Source organism: Lasioglossum baleicum, chromosome 19, assembly GCF_051020765.1.
Source record: "Lasioglossum baleicum chromosome 19, iyLasBale1, whole genome shotgun sequence".
NCBI lineage: Eukaryota > Metazoa > Arthropoda > Insecta > Hymenoptera > Halictidae > Lasioglossum > Lasioglossum baleicum.
Window position 1 is genome coordinate 4431730 of NC_134947.1, and position 20322 is coordinate 4452051.

The 20322-nt window shown below is 40.1% G+C and overlaps 1 protein-coding gene across 9 annotated transcripts in view; it reads right to left on the bottom strand.

Moving 5' to 3' along the window:
• The window catches only part of LOC143218390 (neurotrimin), a 378119-nt gene that overhangs the window by 156132 nt on the left and 201665 nt on the right, over positions 1 to 20322 (bottom strand). The window lies entirely within an intron of this gene.

The window sequence follows — 20322 nt, forward strand, 5'->3', positions numbered from 1 at the left end:
TAAATAAAAGCGTGGAGCGCTAAACTATATTGACGCAATCTTCGCAATAAGCGCGGTTTTTCGGTCTTCGATTTCGACGAAATTTTCAGAATATGTTTAATTGACACAGATCTACAAAACGTATTTTTTAAATTTTCCATATAGGCCCACATAAACATGTTAAAAAATCAACTTTTAGTATTTTCTCAACAATTCCGATCAATTGCAATTTCTGAAAAAATTTCTTTTCACATCCTTTGGTAAACTAATTTCTCTAGCTTCCCGAAAAAAGTTCAAATCGTATAGTACAATATTATTAAAAAACTTATCGTCTTCTTTAGAGCGGCTTTAAACTTTTGTCCGCTACTGTATTTATTAAACGAGGAACAAAATGTATCGCTACGATGTGCGGAATCTTCAACACGAGTTCTGTCACTAATAAACGAATCTTTAGACTCTCCGATACGGTAAAAAAAATCACTGGCTAAACACGTTCCCGGCTGCAAGGATGAAAGCTCCTCCACTTAAAACAGCTTGCAACGTACACGAGCCCTCGGAACCTACGGAAACCTGCACGAGAGCAGACTAAACTTTCATTATCCGAAGGAGAGTAGCATAGTCGAGAGGAAAATATCGCATCCGCTCGATGGTAAATACATATATCGTTGAACAATAGACCCGCTCCGGCAGAGATTGCGAGTTATTATCGTAAGAGCCGCATAACGAGTTCAGGATTCAGCCGGGCCGACCTTAAAAGCTTTTACCTTCGTTAATGTCTTTACGACATCCTGAGCACCTGAATTATTTATGGGCACAAAGAACCTACCGAGAACGAGAAACAGAGAGGACGAGAGCGAGGTTCGCTGGAGTCGAAAGGAAAAGCGGAAAGGAGACGGAGAACCGAGGATGTGAGCTTCGGGATAAGACCGTGTTACTTTCAGCTCTTTTCAGAACGGCGGCATAGAATGCGGGCCGCCCCGTTAATTATGTTAGTCACACTTTATTATGCAAGGGTCGCTGTGTTAATTATGATACCGGAAAACAACGTGTGTGGGAAACGAATCTAGGCCGAGCCGTTATGCTACGTCGTTCGAACCAGCGTTCGACACAGGTTTTGCATTAAAAATTCATCCTTCCCACGAAGTCACCTTTCACAAATCAAACTCACTGTGCTCTTCACTTTACCGGACTCAAAGTTTTTACCTTTCTCCTATAAATTATGATGTATTTTTGTATTATGATGTGTGGATCCAAGTTTCAATCCTGTAGGATCAATGGTTCAGGAGTTATGCTTGCTTAAAATTGAGCATTTTTGACAGGTAAGGTCGCCTGTCAAAATGTTCAATTTCAAGCGATCATATCTCCTGAACTATTGGTCCCAGAGGATCGAAACTCGATCTGCATCCGCGCCGGGTACAAATTTACTGGACCACACACCAAATACATCATAATTCGTGAAGAAATTAATCTATATATAGAAAAGCGAAGTCCTGACTCACCTATCAACGCCCAGGCTAAACCCTTGGACTTAAAAAGCTGAAATTTTGCACAGAGGTTTCCCTTATGATCTATACAAGGGATAAGAAAGGATATTTCGAAATTCAATCCCCAAGGGGGTGAAAAGGGGTTGCAACGTTTGTACGAGGAATATTTTGTTCGTGGTCGGATTTACTTCGTACTTGGTCTTAATGCTCTTTGATATAATTAATCAAACACCTATTTCGGCATTTTAAAAGATTGATCCCCTAAGGGAGTGAAAAGGGGTTTTGAAATCTAAGCTTGCGGTATGACATAAAATTAAAACTCTATAGGGGTGAATGGGGGGTTAAACGGTTTTATATGGAGAAACAATATCAATTTCCGAGGGCATTAAACGGTTTTCTGTGCGAGCGAAGCCGCGGGCAAAAGCTAGTTTTTCATAAATATAAATTGGTCAAATACACAACTGTAAAGACACTGGGCGAATCGAATGATATTATGGCATTAACCTCGATTCATAAAAATGATTAAAACAGGTAATGCGTTTTAAAATTCAGCTAACCGCACGCAAGAAGCGATAACTTCTGAGAGGTTCACTGTTCAACGAGGAAGTCTTTAGCTTCTTAGTTAAAAGCGTTCCTTCGTTTACTAGATTCACCCGCGCCTAGATTATTAAGTAATGCTTCTTTCTTTTTCGAGAGGTTCTTGACACAACTGATAAAGTAGACGCAAGAGTCGGACGAAACTTGAAGATTGATACCGTGCGCGGAACGTTACAGAAAACAAAGTTCCGCGCGTTAATGTAATGTAGTCTAATCGTAAGAAAAAGTGACGAGGGGAAAGCTTTGCCAATTAAGAGCCCCGTTTTTCCCGTTTCTTCCGCTCCACCCGGTTTGCCGAGGAGATGACTAACAGCCCACTGTCTAGCGGACGGTGATGCTGACAAGAAAAATAGCGCAAACAGCACAACTTGGACGTTCATCTAACGAGAAAGCATTGAATCACCTTTTGAGCCGAGGGTTTCTTGAAAACATCGTTGCGGTTTTCCAGGAACGGTTAGGATTGATGAGGTGCGCTAAGAAAATACTCTTCGTTGAAACGCAGACGTACGGTTACAGAGCTTGCCACTTTCGAACGGCGGAAACTAAGATCTTTAATTTGCTTCAATGAGAGCACAGTCGTTCTGATAGTTTCCGAATGGGGTTTCTCAAACAGCACGAGTGCTATCTCGAACACGTTACCTATCCAGCGAGCATTTAATGGTTTTTTCACGTCGACACTTCACAGCGAAGGATCTCTTAATCATTTTTTCTCAATCCTCACGAAAAATAAAAATTCTCTGCATCGATTGTAAGACGGAGCAGCCATTTAGGAATTTTTTCTACCTCGAATAATTTTAAAAAATTTTAAATTATATACTCGACATCCTCCTATCTTTCTAATGTTTTAAAGTCATTTGAAATTTGTCGAAATGAAATTTTTGAAGCTATAACAAACTTAAAGATGATCTGGGGAAATTTTATTTATTTAACGACTACTTGAAATCGCTTATTTCACAGAAAATAATATTGATCCATTCGAAATTGTTTCGTTTGAAATTTGTCAAAAGAAATAATCTTTAAAGTAGCTTTCAAATAGCTTCTTAATTTTATCTGACATGAAAATACGAAGTATACCGTTGTTTTCAATACTGTTATTTGAGAATTAAATTAATATTCATTTTATGATAATGATTGACTTTGTTCACTAAAAGAATTGAGCGCGAAGGGTTGTAATATGCATAGTTAATGTAAGAATCTCGTTTCTTTGACTAAGTACCGGGCGCCGCAGGATAAAGAACGCTCGAGGTGAGATACGGTGACAAAGGGCTATATAATCCGGAGAAAGATTGTGTACCGACGATACTTAGCCTCTTGGAAAGCATGCCCGAAGCAGCGAAACTTGACTTAAGTTTCGAAGCCGCAGGTATGCGGGTAACACTTACTTAGATCTGGCCGTATGGCACGGTAATACCAACTTACAAGTGTGTTGGCTGCAAGTCGACCATGATGCAACGTTTGCAGACAGTGATTACGCTTTTGACCATAGTCCTCCAACAGCTATCTGCCACCAGTCCTATCGTTTTTTGGCTTGTCAACCGAGCCGACCTCTCACAAGCGAGCTCCGGTCAACCGAAAATTCGGCATTTTTTTTTTGTCGGAACAATTTTTATTTTTACACCTTTCGTTCTTCAAGCTGGAAACTCCCCACAAAGCTTGCTACACGGTTTTCTATTTTCCTAGTAGATCAACAAAAAAAAAACAATTGAACATTTTCACCCTGAAAACTACTTCTACTGGATTCGCTTCAAAAATATATAATGAAGTCCTTATTTTTTATTAAATGTTTATAGCTAGACTGCGGATCTTCATGCATTTATGAAAAAATTGGTTGGGTGAAATATAAAACGGTAAAAGATCCGAAAAATTTCAGAACATCGTAATATTGTTTTTAAAGGAACAAAGGTGTCGTTAGGGGATAAAATCAATGTTTATTATACTTTATTTTATTTTTATTTCGCATAAAGAATCGCGGTCTACTTATAGTTGTTAGTAAAACTGTAGAATGTCGAATTTTCATAGTGTCAATAATTCTGATGATACCACGAACATGTTAAAAATAATATTATCATGTTTTTACCATAGAATATTATTATTTTCAAACTGCGGATACGTCGAATATTATATATTTTAACGTCATTCTCCTTGGCTACGGATTTCCAGTGAAATAAATGAACTACTTTGTTCATTTTACATTTCAAGTCCGACAATATCAACTGTAATTTATTCGTTTAAAAAGCTGAAAGGTTTGTACTGTGTTATGCAATTCTGTATTTGTTACAGGTTGCATTCAGACATTATAGTGAAGTTATTCTCGAGTTCCATTCAGTCATTACAGTAAGAGGAACCACACATTCTGTTCGGTCGTTACAGTAACACGATCCTCGAATTTTATTCAGTCGTTATAGTACATAATGCGATTCTCGAGTTTCTCTCAGTCATTAGCGTAACACAATCCTGAACTTATATTCTATCATTATACATAGTAAAATCAGTCGCTATGATCCTGGACTGCTCTGTTATTTCAGTTATATTCGAGGCACACTGCCTCGACACGTGCACGCGATTAGATTATATCGTTGAAACCTTTTTTTTAGAGAAAGACAATATATATCTTTCACAATAAAATGCAGACTGATTCCGCTCCGAGGGTGCTACTTAAATTACATATAAACTGTTTTGGTATACGATCAAAGATTTTAATGACCTCGAACTATCTTGTCTACACTCTCGTTTCTAAACCATTACTGTTAAATCGTGCGTCTTCTCGGTTTTCGAACGTTGCCTGTAAAAAAATCTAATTGATTATAAAAAATCAGGTCGTTCGGTACAATTATATTCTGTTTTAAAGGGTGTACGAATACCTTCGTCCCTCTCACTGTACATATACTGTACGAATAAATGTTGGAAAAAAGAGATTGAGAAATCGTGGGATGAGTATGGACAGCTCTAGAATAATCTTAAATTTAAAAATATATAAGAATAATAATTAAATAAAGGAGGTATTTTTCGCGATCGCACTATTTTGAAAGAATGGTAATTATTTTTCTCGGCGCACTGATTCAAACCCGAATCGGAAGCGTTATTTGGTTCGAACCCGGACTATAACGTTTCATGCCCCTCAAGCTATATTCATTTAGTGTAGAAATTGATCGAACCTGTGCGCCGAGAAAAATAATTACCATAATAATTAAAATTTAGAAAATGTAGGATAGTTTTGTCGGATTTGATTTACATGTTCTCTACATTAGAAACAAAGGTACTTTAATAACAAAAAAAAAAGGCACGTACAGATCGAATTGAGTAACCTCCTTCTTCGAAGTTGGTTAAAAGTCGTCTGCATTCAAATACAAGTGTCCGATGACTTAAAACACAAATCGAACGACGCACGACATGTTGACCTTCGCGTGGCCCATAGTAAACCTGTAAACTAAAATTGAACATTTCACATGGACCAACCTAATAATTATAATTCAGAGGAAGTAAAGTTCTATTTTGTTCTGGGCTTCCGAATCTGCATAATTAAAAATTTGTAAAGATATGTGGAATAAGGAAGTTGTTGGAACCCAGTGGGGAATATAAGTTACAAAGCTTCCCGATGAAAAATTTAAAGCTCGAAAGCACAGGTGCTATTCGCATCAGGTTTATCGATCGAGGTGCTCCTAGTATGTTCTCCGAGTCAGAGATTGTGGATGCCGTAAGACGTACAAATACGTTGCTAGCTCATGCTCGAGGGAGACTAATGAGAAATTCGGATTACAATGTATCGTTGTTACGATCTCTTGGATTGCGTCGGTGAATCGAATACGTACGGTCCACGTCACCATTCCTGCTACTCTCTTTCAATTCCCTGCTTCCTATCTTTCGGCTCTCTAAACGTCCAATTTCATTCGCTCCACTCTCCTTTTATTTCTTAAATAAGCTTTTCTCCTGCAGATTTGAAAGCTACTTTGAAGTAAATAAAATTATATTTACCTTTAATTATAGCGTCACAGATGAAAGAGAGAACGATAGCTGTCTTTAATAACGCAAATGGAAAGATATCAAGGGCGGTATAGTGCCGCTCAAAAATTCGAATTCTGTACTAATATTATTGGAAGTCTTCGTTCAAGGTACCATGTCGAAATCCATAGTAACGACAGTGGAACGTTATTCAACACACGTCGCAAAACGATTCTCGATCCTGGACGTAATTTATGTTAAATACTGATCAAGAAATATTAAGAATATTATTTTAGATAATACTCCCAAAATGAAGTGTACTATTCAGATAACGACCAGACTGTGGATTTTACGCGTTTGTGAGAAAAATTAGTAGAACTTTAAAACATTAGGAAGAATGGAGGGTGTCGATGTATAATTTTAAATTTTTGAAAATTGTTCGAGGTAGAAAAAATTTCCAAGTGGCTGCTCCGTCTAGCAATCGATGAAGACAATTTTTATTTTTCGTGAGGATTGAGAAAAAATGATTAAGGTCCGTAAACATATTGTTTAGATAATACTGTGAAGATAAACTGTAATATTGTGATGATGACCAGACTGTGGATGTTATGCACACAAGATCTGCTTTAAATGTGTCATATAGCTTTAAAGATTTTTTTTTTACTTTCAAATGGAAAAGATGATAGAATAATGCAGTACGCGAGTTTGCTTATTTCGAATGGATCACTATTATTTTGTGTGAAATAAATGATTTCGAATAGTCGTTAAACAAATAAAATTTTCCCAGATCTGCTTTAAATTTAATAACAATCGAGAGTCGAATGTCGGCCTCGTTAACGCGCTGATGAATTCCATAGATAAATTACATGCAATCGCGTGTCGCAGCAATTTGTACGAATTTACGGCTTAACTAGTGCACCCGTCAAAAGTCGCGAAGGCTAATTAATAGTTATTCGGCTGCAAATAAGTAACATGCCACGTCTGTCACCGTGGCGCGACTTCCCTGCGCGAGACAAGTATTAGTATGGTTGAGGTCGGGGGAGCGCGAGCACGTTGTCTGTCGTCTGTGCACAGATTTGCCTTAATCAAAGCTTGTTAATCAGCTTGATAACGACTTTCGGGGAACGTGCTTACGAATTCTGGTTTGCTACGACCTGTTCTCGGTCTCATTACCATTATCGCATTGTGCGTAGGTGGGGATTACAGCAACATACTAATTATCGCTGATCCTTTTTTCTACTCACAGACCGAATTATCGAGTTGTAATAAGAGAATAGACGCGGTGCTCTCGTCAAAAATACCTTAAAATTTGTAATCTACAGGAACTAACCTTAATTTCTGGACAGAACATGCCACAGTTTCAACATTTAAAACCGTTACGTCAAACTCGAAGTTTATTATTAGATTGTTACATGTGAAATGTCCGATTTCAGAATAGAATTTCATTTCAAGAATTTATATCAAGTTTATCGGACTGTCAATCAATGTGATTGCCGTGCATGCTTTTTATACGAGTGCCAAAATAAACGTATCGACGATAGCGTTTTTATTTAAAATAATTATATAATTACACAAAGAAAAAATTGTTTTATAATAATTTATTATAAATTATAGCGTTATATAAAAATCTGGTGGCAAGTGAAATACTTTTAACTTTGCGTTCCCGTATTATTTATGCCAATTCATATTTCCAATTTAGAACTTCTGTAATTTGAAAACTTTAATACAGCGAGAACTAACGTCGACCGTAGCCAGACTTTTATACAGCTGGCCACGAATCGTGAAGCACAACCTGTCTTCTATTTCTCTCACTTTTTATAGCGAAGAACGAGTTGCAGCTTGAAACGAATTTATACAGAGTGGCTCGCTTAAGTGTATCTTCTTTAATTCAGACGTAATACAAAATTTATGTGTAGTTTAAATGGTATCAAGTGGTCAGCGTTCCACGGGGGATGTTTTTTAAATGTTGTTTTCCGTAGCTCATAAAAAATACATTCAAACATGTATTGTGAAGTGACCGTCAAATGACCTTGGTCTCCGAAGATTAAGGTTAAAAATACAACGTGTCTTGTGTGTGGAAGGTGTCAGTCTTAGCACAAAGAATATCGAGATGGATTTCACATAAAACATTTGTTTAATATTGGATATTTAATTAATATTTAATATTGAATATTAATATTGTACTTTTAATATTGGATATTAATATTTTATAATATTGAATATTAACCCTTTGCACTCGGACCTATTTTAACTGGAAAATTAAACATTTCTTTCGACCTAGAATAATTCCATAATTCTTTTCTTTGTATGAATATGAAATTGATATAATACCTCACGCAATACTTAAATGTTTAGTAATTGAATAGACACTAACATATTTAGTAATGTAAACAATATTTTGAATAATGATACAGCAATTTTTAGTGGCGCCTAAGAGTCGCCACTCGAGTGCTAAGGGTTAATATTTTTTAATGTTGAATTCAGTAATTTCATATTGTATATTTTCTAATATTAATTTTTTAATATTGAATAAATATTGAATATTTTTCTGTGGGTCATATATTTAAGTAAAACATCCCGTATATTATTCATCTATTAGATTAAAACAGCATATACCGTTCCATAAAGTTCCATGAAGTTAAGTGTAACGCATCAGCGAATAATCTGCCACACTCACCAATTTTGTCAGTAATATTAATTCGACTGCGAATCTTTATGCATTTATAGCAAAATTGGGAAGATTAAAATCAGAATTGTTGGGGGTTGGGTGGGGTATTCCTGTAAAGCGAAATAAACCCAGAAGGATTTAAAATGCTCAAAAAATTTAAAAAATATTGTTGGGATATTTTAATACTTGAAGAGAGGAGAGATGTCAATTTACGATTTCTCCTCGATTATATAATCATTAAGGGAGGGAATAACATGCAAGTTTCTATTTTTTGCAATTAAAGTTCCTGTTTATTAATGTAGAGAATCGAACTATTTTGGCGGAGCTAATAAATGACTTTGCAGCTTGTAATAAATTTGAGTAACGTGGCTGGTAGAAGTCGAGAACGTTTGAGGAACCATGGCTGGGCGATAATTACCCGAATTAACTCGTTGCAGCACAACAGTATCGTAACATTACCACAAACTTATACGCCTCTTCTGCGGTGCCAGTGCCGCGGCATATACAGTTTTAACTTTATTGTTAACTAAGCTCCGTAACTGAAAGTACAAGGCTGTAATCTCCTCTTTGCGTTGTGTTTAATCCGCAATGTGCTATACACGAGGCTGGGACTTATGTTTAAATGTGGACAAAGTTTCCAACTGCGGCCGCGCGGTGTCTATAGAATTTCTAAACAGAAAATATTCTATGGAATCTAATAGAACTTAAAAATGTTCCCAATCGGTTTACAAGAGTTACCAGCAAGCAGTGTGTATCGACAGAGAAGAGCGAGTTCGCAAGCCAATAACGAAAATGGATGTCTAGATGAACGTCAGTAGAAGAATCATCGGCCCAGCTACTTTCGTTAACTCGCCGTGCACGAAATCAACAGGTTTTCTATTTTGACGGGCACAATACACGGCCATCGAGATCCCAAATCGATATTTCAATTCATCTCCTCGGCCATCGTCGTCTCGTTTTCGCAGCGTTGTGGATTGCTTTCGACTGGAACGCGGGTCCATACGTTTTTACGGAACTGGAGCAATGTGTACGCAAGTCTTCCAATCTCGAGAGACGTACAGTTTCATCTGTGACGCCGTGTATACGCTGTTATTCTACTAACAACAAGTGGAGAGCTGAAAACTATTTTTCATCGCGAACGAACGTGTACGCCCGTTGCGCGTTCTAACGGCAGAACGAATGCAGAAATTGATACGGACAGTTCCGTTCTCGAAACTGTTGATTGGGACACCTACGAAGAAAAACTGAATATTTCCAGTTGTGCGAGACGACCTGAAAAAGCAAAGTCTCGATGGAAACGACCTTTACTCGCTACGCGAAAGTATGGGGACCGAGGCGAAACAGGGGATGATCGAGTTCCAGGGGATTGACGTCCTCCGGACGCAATGTCTTTCCGCAACGTCACCGACGACGCTGTCAAGTGACCTCGATATATCGAAGGTTGCAACGACAAAAAGTACTCGAGACGAGGACACTTTCCTTGATCGACTTGCCCCCCGGAGATAGACGATGATCTTGAGAACCTGGGGATCGAAAACGAAGGACTGATCCCGCCCCAGGAGAGTCATGAATTCGCCTGTGGATCTTCGAATTCAATCGTTCGAAACGGATAAGACGTGTTATTCTACTGGTACCTTGATTATTTTAAGCACGCGCAGCAGATATTCATCCCCACGGCTCGTTGTTTCGTTAAGTCTTGACAGTATCGGATATTTTGATTACATTCTTCGAGGAAATTCCCAAGTCCAGCGTGCTTTCACAGGGAATTTAAGATCTAGGAATCTGAGCCAGAGCGTGGGGATAACAGAAAGACGGTTACGGACGTTGTTCAAAATGTTATATCACTTTTTAATGGTAACATACCAGGTCCATTCTTCGTACCATTCACATCTTTGGTGCAAACTGGCGAAAGAATGTATCGGGCTTTCTTCTGTTTTTCTTTATGCAATTTTTCGGACTTACCTAGACCACCCTGTAGTGCTGGAACTTGCCACGGGATTACGAGAAGTGAGTTTATGGTATATGGTGTCTCTCGTAAAGTTCGTCATTTCCGTTTCGAGAATGTTCTTCACGGCGTCTTTTCAATATCGCACAGTGCGAACCCGTTTTTCGATCGTTCCGCCAATGGAGGAACTTCTTTCGGCACTTGCTGAAAACGGTGCATAGAACAATCGGCCCGCGTTATCTCACGGCGGATCGCGGTTCGAAAGCGTAGCCAGTGGAAACGGTCGATTCGGATGGTAACTTCTTCTCGCGCACGGTTTCCAGCAAATAGCTGTAGCGACGCGCTGTCCCGATTCATCCGCGCGAGTTCGGTTGCGGTGCGCATGGATAAAACTACTTTGCAAATTGGTTTACGGAGTTCGATGATAAAATTTCACGCAACTTCGCTGGAATTTACATTTGATGATCGATTGACGTTTGCGTTCGAACTTTCCCCCGCCTCTTTAGCCCGCTGTGTCTCCGGGAACACTGATATTTTCGCCGCGCATTCTCCCGCTAGCGTAGTTTAACATTCGCGCGACAGAATTATGTTGTATAAAGTCTGTTATGCTGATTGGACGAAGAAGTGCCACGATAATTGTACCGGCTATAGGAGCCTAACGAGCGCCTAACAAGTAGAAAACGGCGAACAAATCAGAGCTCTCTCGGTCTCGATAGAATTGAATCTCAAGTACCTAATTATCGATCGGCGGGGGGCTTGTGGTCGCCAGAAATATGGATACAAAAGTTCTTTGCACCGGAGAAAGTTTTAATCGGCTCGTACGCTCGCTGTGGAACGAGATTTCCGAACGAGGAAAATCACCGAAGTCGAATAGCACGAGCATGAAGCTCGTAAGGGTTTACCTTAAATGAAGTTAGAGTTTATTGGTTTATCCGGGCAAACGGAAAAGAACTTGTACCGAACGTGCTCAATAATCCGTGCCGCGAGATTATCCGGGAGCCTGGCAGCGTTTCTTTCGACTTACTCGCTCTCTATCGTCGTGTGGCCACCGCTTCGAAATCAGGCTGGAATTTTAACAAGCTGCGACCCTCCTACGCGTGAGTGCACGCCACTCGTCGTTGCTAACCGTACGAAGACTTATGAAAGTCCACAGTTCTTTTTTTTGATATGCCGTTCTCCGGTCTCGTGTGCAACAATAAACGCCCTCTCGACGATTCCCGGACTCGCACTGCTCTCGACGTTTTTCCAGTTGAACGACCGCGTGCCAAATTTTGATATGAAACCCGACAACAGAGCTTACAACGTCCGCGCGATTGATTGCGCCGTTGTTTACTCGAGCATTTTACAGGACTCGCGTCCAGGGTGTTACAGTTTCCAATTTGTATCGATGTGTTAATGCCTCGCGTCGCAATCGACACGAACGTGCCGGAATTCGTACGCGATCGTTCGATGTTACACACTTCCCGGTCATCAGCTGTTGCTCGGAAGAATAGCACACACCTCCCTTACACACTACTGGCCCGAAAGTATCGAATCACGGCGTCAATTCAGAGAAACAGAAGGTTTAGAAGAAGCTCTGAATGCCTTTGGAACAACCGAGGAAGATTAACCAATTTAACCTTTAACTACCCACGCTGGTGTAAAAAGTACACCAATACAATAATATATGTACTGTTTCAGTGCACGAGAGAAAACTAGCGGGAGGGGAACGAGGCAAGAGGTAGTTAAGGGAGCGGGTTGTTAAAGATTAAACACTCTGATACATCTTAATTTCGTTGTTCTTTTTTGTTGCGTGGTGTCTATGTACACGCGCTGTCCTTCTCTACGTTCGGCTCGGCCTTTGGAGATAAAAAAAATAGCTACCCTATACGATAGATGCGACCAAATCCCCCCGAGGCTGTCGCGTCTATAGAGGCTCTATTGTATTGGATTGGCAAGAAAGTAATTTCGGTATTTTAAAGTGAAATAAAACCCAATTTTTTTATTCAGGCAATGAGCTTTCACTAATGACGATGACCTGAAATCGCACTTGGATCAGTTTCTCGCCGATAAGGACCAGAAAAAATTGGGCTTGATTGCACATTAAAATACCGAAATTGCCCAACCAAATAGTTAACCACCATCATTTCCATTATGTTTTACGAAGACATAGCAAACAGGGGTTAGTATAGTTAGTATAGCATAGTTGGTTGAAACTGGAGGACGCGGTATAGAACCGTCTGGCGTTAATTGCGGATCGATAATTTTTTGACGGCGTCGTCGCGTGTTTATGGGTCTTTGCATAAATTTCGCAGCATCTCTCTGCCCCTCCACGGAGACCGAAGTCCCGGCTATTCATGCGACGCCGTATTTCAGGATCAAATTCGACGGAGATAAAATATATTCGCGGCGGAGGAGGGACAGTGATAAATCAGGCAATAAATGAAAGCCCAACGAGAGGCGAGGAGGACCAGATAAAAAGAAAATAGGAGAGGGAGAGAAGAAGAAAGTGGAACAAAGACAAGCGGTCTTCATTATTTCTAAAAGCGCTCCGGAGGCAGCGCTCTGACTCACCAACGAGCCTGTTTTGTTGTGTATATCAGCTTCCTGTCCCGGTAGACCGCCGCCACCAAAGGGTTGACAACGACGACGGGTTTTGCCGAGAAACAGTTATATATTTTTCGTACGAAAGGATTTTATTGCCACGCATTCTACTTGGCAACGTAATTTCGCGAGCCGTGGGAATAATTGGAAAGAGGGGCAAACTTTACTTTACCGGACTGAAAATTTGTGCTTTTCTACTGAAAATTATGATGTATTTGGTATGTAATCCAGTAGATTTGTACCAGATCGAAATTTCGATTCTGTAGAATCAATGGTTCAGGAGATATGGTCGCTTAAAGTTAAGCATTTTTTACGGATAAGGAAGCTGTTCGAAAATGCTCAACTTTAAGCGACCATAACTCCTCAACCATTGATCCTAGAGGTTCGAACTTCCATCTGCATCCGCCCCGGGTACAAATCTACTTGATTACATACCAAATACATCATAATTTATACGAGAAAGGCACAAATTTTGAGTCCGGTGAAGTAAAGAGCATTTCTAGCTAAACTATTCACGGCCCAGACAAAACTATACTTCTCACATACCGTTTCTCTTTCTTCTTAACGCGAGGTTGTCATTTTTAAAGATTTTTAAACATTCTAAAAGAAACGTATAAAATTGTATTTCTCTATCTATAGTTTCACATCTTCGTACGGCCCGGAATAATTGGCAACTAATTTTTAGTTGCGCTGCCATTGGAGATCTTGGAACAAATAAATAAAGAGTAATTATTGGAAAATACAATGAAAAGTATTTTACTCGAGGCGAGCTGTAAAACCGTACATTCTAGTTGGCCAGTTGCTGAAGCTGTTTTCACCGAATCCGTTCAACAATGAAACTGAAAAATTCACTTATTGTTACGTGCAACTGTGTGCACACAATAGTCAACATGTTGCTCGCACGAAGGATTACGTGTTTCATTCGAAGCCTGCTCCGTTTTCGATTTATACGAGAACATCAAATTTAATAGAAGCACAAGAAAAACAGGAAAATTGTTAGCCCATCCATTATGAGCTTCGGTATTGAGGGGAACACTGTGGAAGTGTGATTATCCGATTACCGCGGTGTACTCGACATCTGTTGGAAGTGCAGTTATACCTTTGTGGCGTTCAAGCGAATTAATGTTATAAACGGCTTAAATGCAAATGCAATTTTAAATTCAATATAATCCGCCGTTGTTACGTAATAAAAACATATTCGGAGCACTCGTAATACATATTGCTTATTAAACGATTCGAAGGGCCAGTTGCTTTTTACGAAACGGTACGGAAGAACCAGTCATTCGGAAAAACTTGGGAATAGTCGGTAGGTTGTTCGAAAATTTTTTATTTTTAATCATTCTTATTATTTAAATTATTAAAATTTTAAATTATTACATCATTTTAATCAGTCACTTGCACACGAAGCAATTTTTTCGAACTTGTTACAAAATCTGCTTGAAGTAACCACAGATATTTTTATTCTTTAAATGAATGTACTAATTAAATAAATCATTGCATAAGAATTTAAATTCAGCGACGTCTTCTGAAAAATATATTCTTATTTGGTCGGGTGAAGTTTTATTCTAATTCAACGACATAAAAATGGTCACATTTATTTTGCTGGATTTAAAATGTCTATTTTTCAATCTGCTGGATGTGTCGCGAAATAACCACAGCAATTTAAAAAAGCGACGTAAAATATATTTAAAAGAAAAAAATGTTCACTTGTCTCCTGTACTATACTCGTCTGATCACAGTCGTACTAATTCTACTTGTCTGACCACAGCCGTGCTAATTCTACTTGTCTGACCACAGTCGTACTAATTCTACTTGTCCGACTACACGGCGCACGTTCTACTTTCTTCGTTACAGGCCACCTTGTTTCACTTGTCTGACCATAGTCATGTCTATTCTACTTGTTTGACCATTTCGTTATTCTCCTTGCCTCGTCAAAAATTGATTGTTCCGCCCTCAGCTCATTATTATTTATTGTTCAACCTTATTACTACGTAACAGTACCTTAGAATTTTCGCGAGTGTCGCGCGGCGAGGTGTGACGGTTAATATTAAAATTTTTCTCTCTTCAACAGACAGTTTTTTTGAAAATTTGTTTTTTTTAATATTGCATTGTCATCCAGTTCTAAGCTATGTTTAAAGCTTCAAGTCTCTAGTTCATCGGGAGGTGGTTTAAAATTCGATTACAAGATCTGACGCATGCAACAACGACAACACCGAGACCTGTTAAAAATTGTAATTCTAGAATGCTCTGTTTAAACGTAGAATACCGGCTACGACGATATACATAAGGGAGGGAAAAGAAGGGATTAAAACAGCAGTAAATCCGGGGTGTAATTACTTCACGTGTACGTCTAGTTCGGTTTCCTTCGTTCTGCAACCGATTTGCAAACGGAACGGGAAAGAGGGAACGGAAGATCAATGGCAGGGACGAACAGTGAGTAACGGCGGCAGGAAGTGACGCTTTCGAGTGAAGTTAAAGGAAACGACAATGGTGTGTTCTTCACCGCAGCAGTAACAGGACTTGCCACTTTAGCCAGCGGATAAATAAGAGCCATTTAAATGTGATATCCAGGGAGATTGAGGGATAGAGCCGTGAGATTGGAAACATAGAACCCGATACGTACATACGTACTCCACGTGCTGATACACCGCTCTCTACTTAACGTTTACTAACTATTCACCGCTCGCTGTCGCCGCCACCACCCCTCCCCCCCCACCGCTCGCCGACTGCCATTGCCGTCTGTCATTCCCACGAATTCTATGCTGTTCGGTCCGTCTGCCACAGATTCTTCCACGCGTTGAATAAATAATGTACATTACTCCTCGCGGCGTATCAGGCCATTTAATATTCACCAGCGGTATTTAAAACACCGCCAGCTGGAATGTATTTTTCATACAGCCTACTCGGTTTATCATTAACACGTCTCCACAGAAATCCGGGTATCATTCCAGGTAAATATTATCGATCCCACGGATATTAATATTTGACAATGGACGCGCACCTGCGATCAATATACAGGGTGTCGAGAAAATGCGAGAAAATGTTACTTGCAAAAGTTACAGCGATATAAAGACAGCACATAATATAATAAAATATAAATGGTATTCTTTCAAGTGGAGGAGTGAATGAAAAAGAACTCTTCAGCACAATTAGTGAACTTTGAGCGCGGATATCTCGGAAACTATGCGTCCCAGCGATAAGATCATTCTATACAAAATTAAAGCTGACAAAATGTGTCACAAGATTGATTCTATTCAGTTTTTCGCTATCTCGCATAGTTTCCGAGATATCCGCGCTCAAAGTTCACTAATTGTGCTGAACAGTTCTATTTCACAATTTCTACTTTTAGTATGTTCACCCCTAACTACTCCAAACAAAGACCCAAAGTTAAAAATTGTGTTCCTTCCATTTCCCCCTCTACAACTTTTCGTTGACTGGACTATCATCCGAATTTTCGTTATAAACGCTGGCACATAGCTGCTATTAAAATATCCAATTATCAGAAACAAGAAATCCGTCGGAGGTTGGAAATCGTTTGCTCATATTTCACGATTTTCATCCGTTCTCCATTGTGTCTGATTTATCTCGCGCGGTCCGCTGGCACAAAAATGAGAAGGCAAAAAAAAAACACACGAAGAAGAAGAAAGAGAGAGAGAGGGAAGAACGAAACGCGACAGAAAAGGAAATTATTTTATTTCGTGCTTCGGAATATCAGCCGGAGGGCTCATTCATATTCATGCCAACGCTCGGCCACTTCGTCTCTGAAATGCGACTTACCGTGATCGTGTTGGTTACTTGAAGATTCAAGCACTGTCTCCTCTGTATTCGGGCTGGTTCCGTTCCTTATTCGTTCCCTTTCTCGCTCGGCGCTCTCTTTCTTCGTCTTTGATTACGCCCGGTAATAGCCGAGCAATTTCGACCCGTGGCCGTCCGTTTCCAAAACGTAAACACCAAAAATTCGCACGATCGTCCCGTCGTCGTGTCGATAATCTATTAATCGCTGCTCGATTCGCTCGACATTGTTTGCCCACCGTTTTTATCTCGTCGACCAGCTACGTGTGAACGATACCTCGCGGCTCGCGACCGATCGATTCGCTATTAACAATCGCCGTTTTTTAACCAGCTTTTTCCCATGCCATTTCCCACTTCGAGTGCAGTCGTCATTAGTTTTACGTCATTATCATCAGTCGCTGCGAGAATTCTTTGCTAAACATAGTGGCATTCTTCCTTGTTACTAGACTCCGGATCCTGATGCATTTATAGCAAAATTAAGTAGACGAAATTCAAAATTGTTGGAAAATTTGAGAAATTTAACATGTCAATGTATGATTTCCCCTCCATTAAAATAATTAAGGGAAGAAACAACATTCAATTTAGTTTCAAATTCTTTGCAATCGATGCAGACGATGTTTATTTTGCGTAAAAAGATCCACAGTACACTTATCACGTTTAGTAGATTAAAAATAATATGCTGGCGTGTTTATATTTCCCGAATGTTCTTCCTGTATTAAATTACACCTACCAATTTTGTCCAACACATGGTTCAGTTGCACATTTTGCCACCATGGAACAAAGTCCAGTTACATTTGTAACGTGCTAATATTTGTTTAAATGTTCTTCGTTGTCACAGCAAGTATGTGTGGTTTTATATTTTTCTTTTTTCAAAATATACTATACATATATTATTTTTCAGACGAACAAAATGTCTCTTTGAGAATGATCTACATAAGGATCGAAACGTCGAGAAACATGTTTAATTAATTTGCACATGTGCTGGTTTCTATTAATGATCGAATTTTTCGATCGAGAGAAGAATTCACCATCACCCATCTTCTACGATAAATGCATAAAATCCGCAGTTTAGTAATTTAAAAAATGTTACTTTACATTATCTCGTCTAGCGAATGAATTTTTCGAAAAGCAAACTATCAAGACGGGAGGAATATTGGAGGTAGATTCGTAGAGCCGCTACCACGAAGTTATGTCAGTTACAATTACGCGTGGCAGACATCTGTTGTGCGGAAGCTGACTCCTAATCTCATTCGGTGGGGTAACAAGATCACCATTAGTTGGACACAGCGCCCATCGACAAACGAATATATGTAGATACTTTGAGAAGCATCGGACCCGTCAATCGATTTCCGTAGTTCGGTTAAAATTAACATCCGACGTTATTTGGACCGACAGCTTTCCTCACGGCACCGTGATTACGCCGCGGCAATCTTGTCACGAGCAGGGAGTATAACTCATCAAATACTGTCATCTTCCAAGCTTGTGTAAACATGTAATGCCTTCGTATCGGGCCGTTGCACGCGGACGGTCCGCTGATTAACACGCTAACGGTTCGTAAGTATTACATTATTCATCCCTACGGCGATAGTGGTGACTATTAATTAACAGCTCGCCGTGTAATCAGTTCGTGATGTTGACGGGGCTTAATTAGAATTTTTTTCCCAAGAGTCACGCCGCCGGCCCGAGTCGCGAGAAACTTGCCGATCTTAATGCGACCCGCGACCACGATCGATTAACCGGACAAAACGCTGACTTGCCCGAGGAGAGTTCAGTGAAGAACAAAATGTTTGCGTATTTATAAACTGTCAGACATAAACAAAATTGTATTTTCTTCGAAGTGGTTTCACGATTCGACTCGTGTAATTTGAAGCAACGTTTTCCTTCGCGAAAATGTTCTCCGCGGCTTCGTTTACGAGTTATGATCGAAAACCGTTGGCCAATTCGGAGATTTGACGACTGAGCTTGGCGTTGGAATTGGGCGAACGTTTTCCGATAATAACTCCTGAACAGAGCCGCGGAGAAGATTTTCGCAGAGGAAAAAGTTAGTTCAAATTACACGAGGAATCGCCCCTTTCGAGGAAGTACAAGATTTTCGGGACACCCTGCATGGAAGTCGTATTTTTCATAAAAATCCAGAGTTCAATAATCGCAATAAAATGTTATGACGCGCCCTCTGCTTGAGAATCGACGTTTTCCCGCGAGACTGGTATTTTCGAACGCCGCCTGTTAATTCGGCACAGCATATTTTCGGGAAAGCTTTCGGCACAGTCGACCCTCCGCGATTCCAGAAGCATATCGATGCATCTCGCGTTTTAACTCTGCGACCGCTGCGAAAATATTTCGGAAACGAGCGCTCGTTCGCCGGGGATCCTCGCTCAGGCTTAAAGAAGCACAATGGCGGGTTACAGCGCGCCGAGATAATTCATTTGATTAGGATGGAAACGAACCGTGTGGACTGCATATTATCGAGGACACTTCCCTCGTTAATTAAAAGTCTCGCGAATTCACAATTGGACTGTCATAGTCGCGACGGTTAATTAAACATTTCGCCTTTTTTTTTCCTCCACCCCTACCTCGTTGGATCGAATCGCGAGAAAGTTTCTGCGTTTTTCACTTGGAATCTGGGTTACGCGTTCGATCAATACGCACGCCATATGAAATACGTTCCACAATCAAATCCCATTATCGCTACATGAGCTATCAGGGCCGTTTGAATAATGCGCAATGCTTTAAAACTTACAGGACTCCGCGGCGATGAGATGTGGAACAAAAACTTTACGATTTAAACTGTACAGGGTGTGTCACAGAATTATATGTCGCGGACACCACAGCGCGATTCTACACCCCCGATTTAGTCGAAAATGACGTAAGGAACACAAACCTGAACGCAAACTTCGACCTATGAGATAACTCGTTGTTGGCAGCGAACGTGTTAACTTTGAATCGCGAATATCTTGGAAAATGTTGATTACGCGAGCCTGCAATAGTACATTTTGTACAGGAGATCGGATTGTGTACATCGGCGAAGTTTGAATGAAAAGTGAGACGGGAAACTCTCGTTGCGAGAGCTACGGTTCTTCTCTCTCTCTCGCGCGAGATTTCAAAAACGGGGGATGCTTTCAATTATCCCCGGGCGGCTGGTGGAAAAGCTGATTTTACGGTAACAGTGCCTAATAAAATCATTAAACCAGTGGCCGGCAATCGTAAAAGGATCGGGAATCACGACTAACCGGTGCCGGTGGGGTAACGGTATCCGCGGAATTCGCTGCGGAATCAGCCGGGAGCCCATTATCAGAAGAGCGGCAGAGCAGAAAATGTCGACTTAACGCTGGATA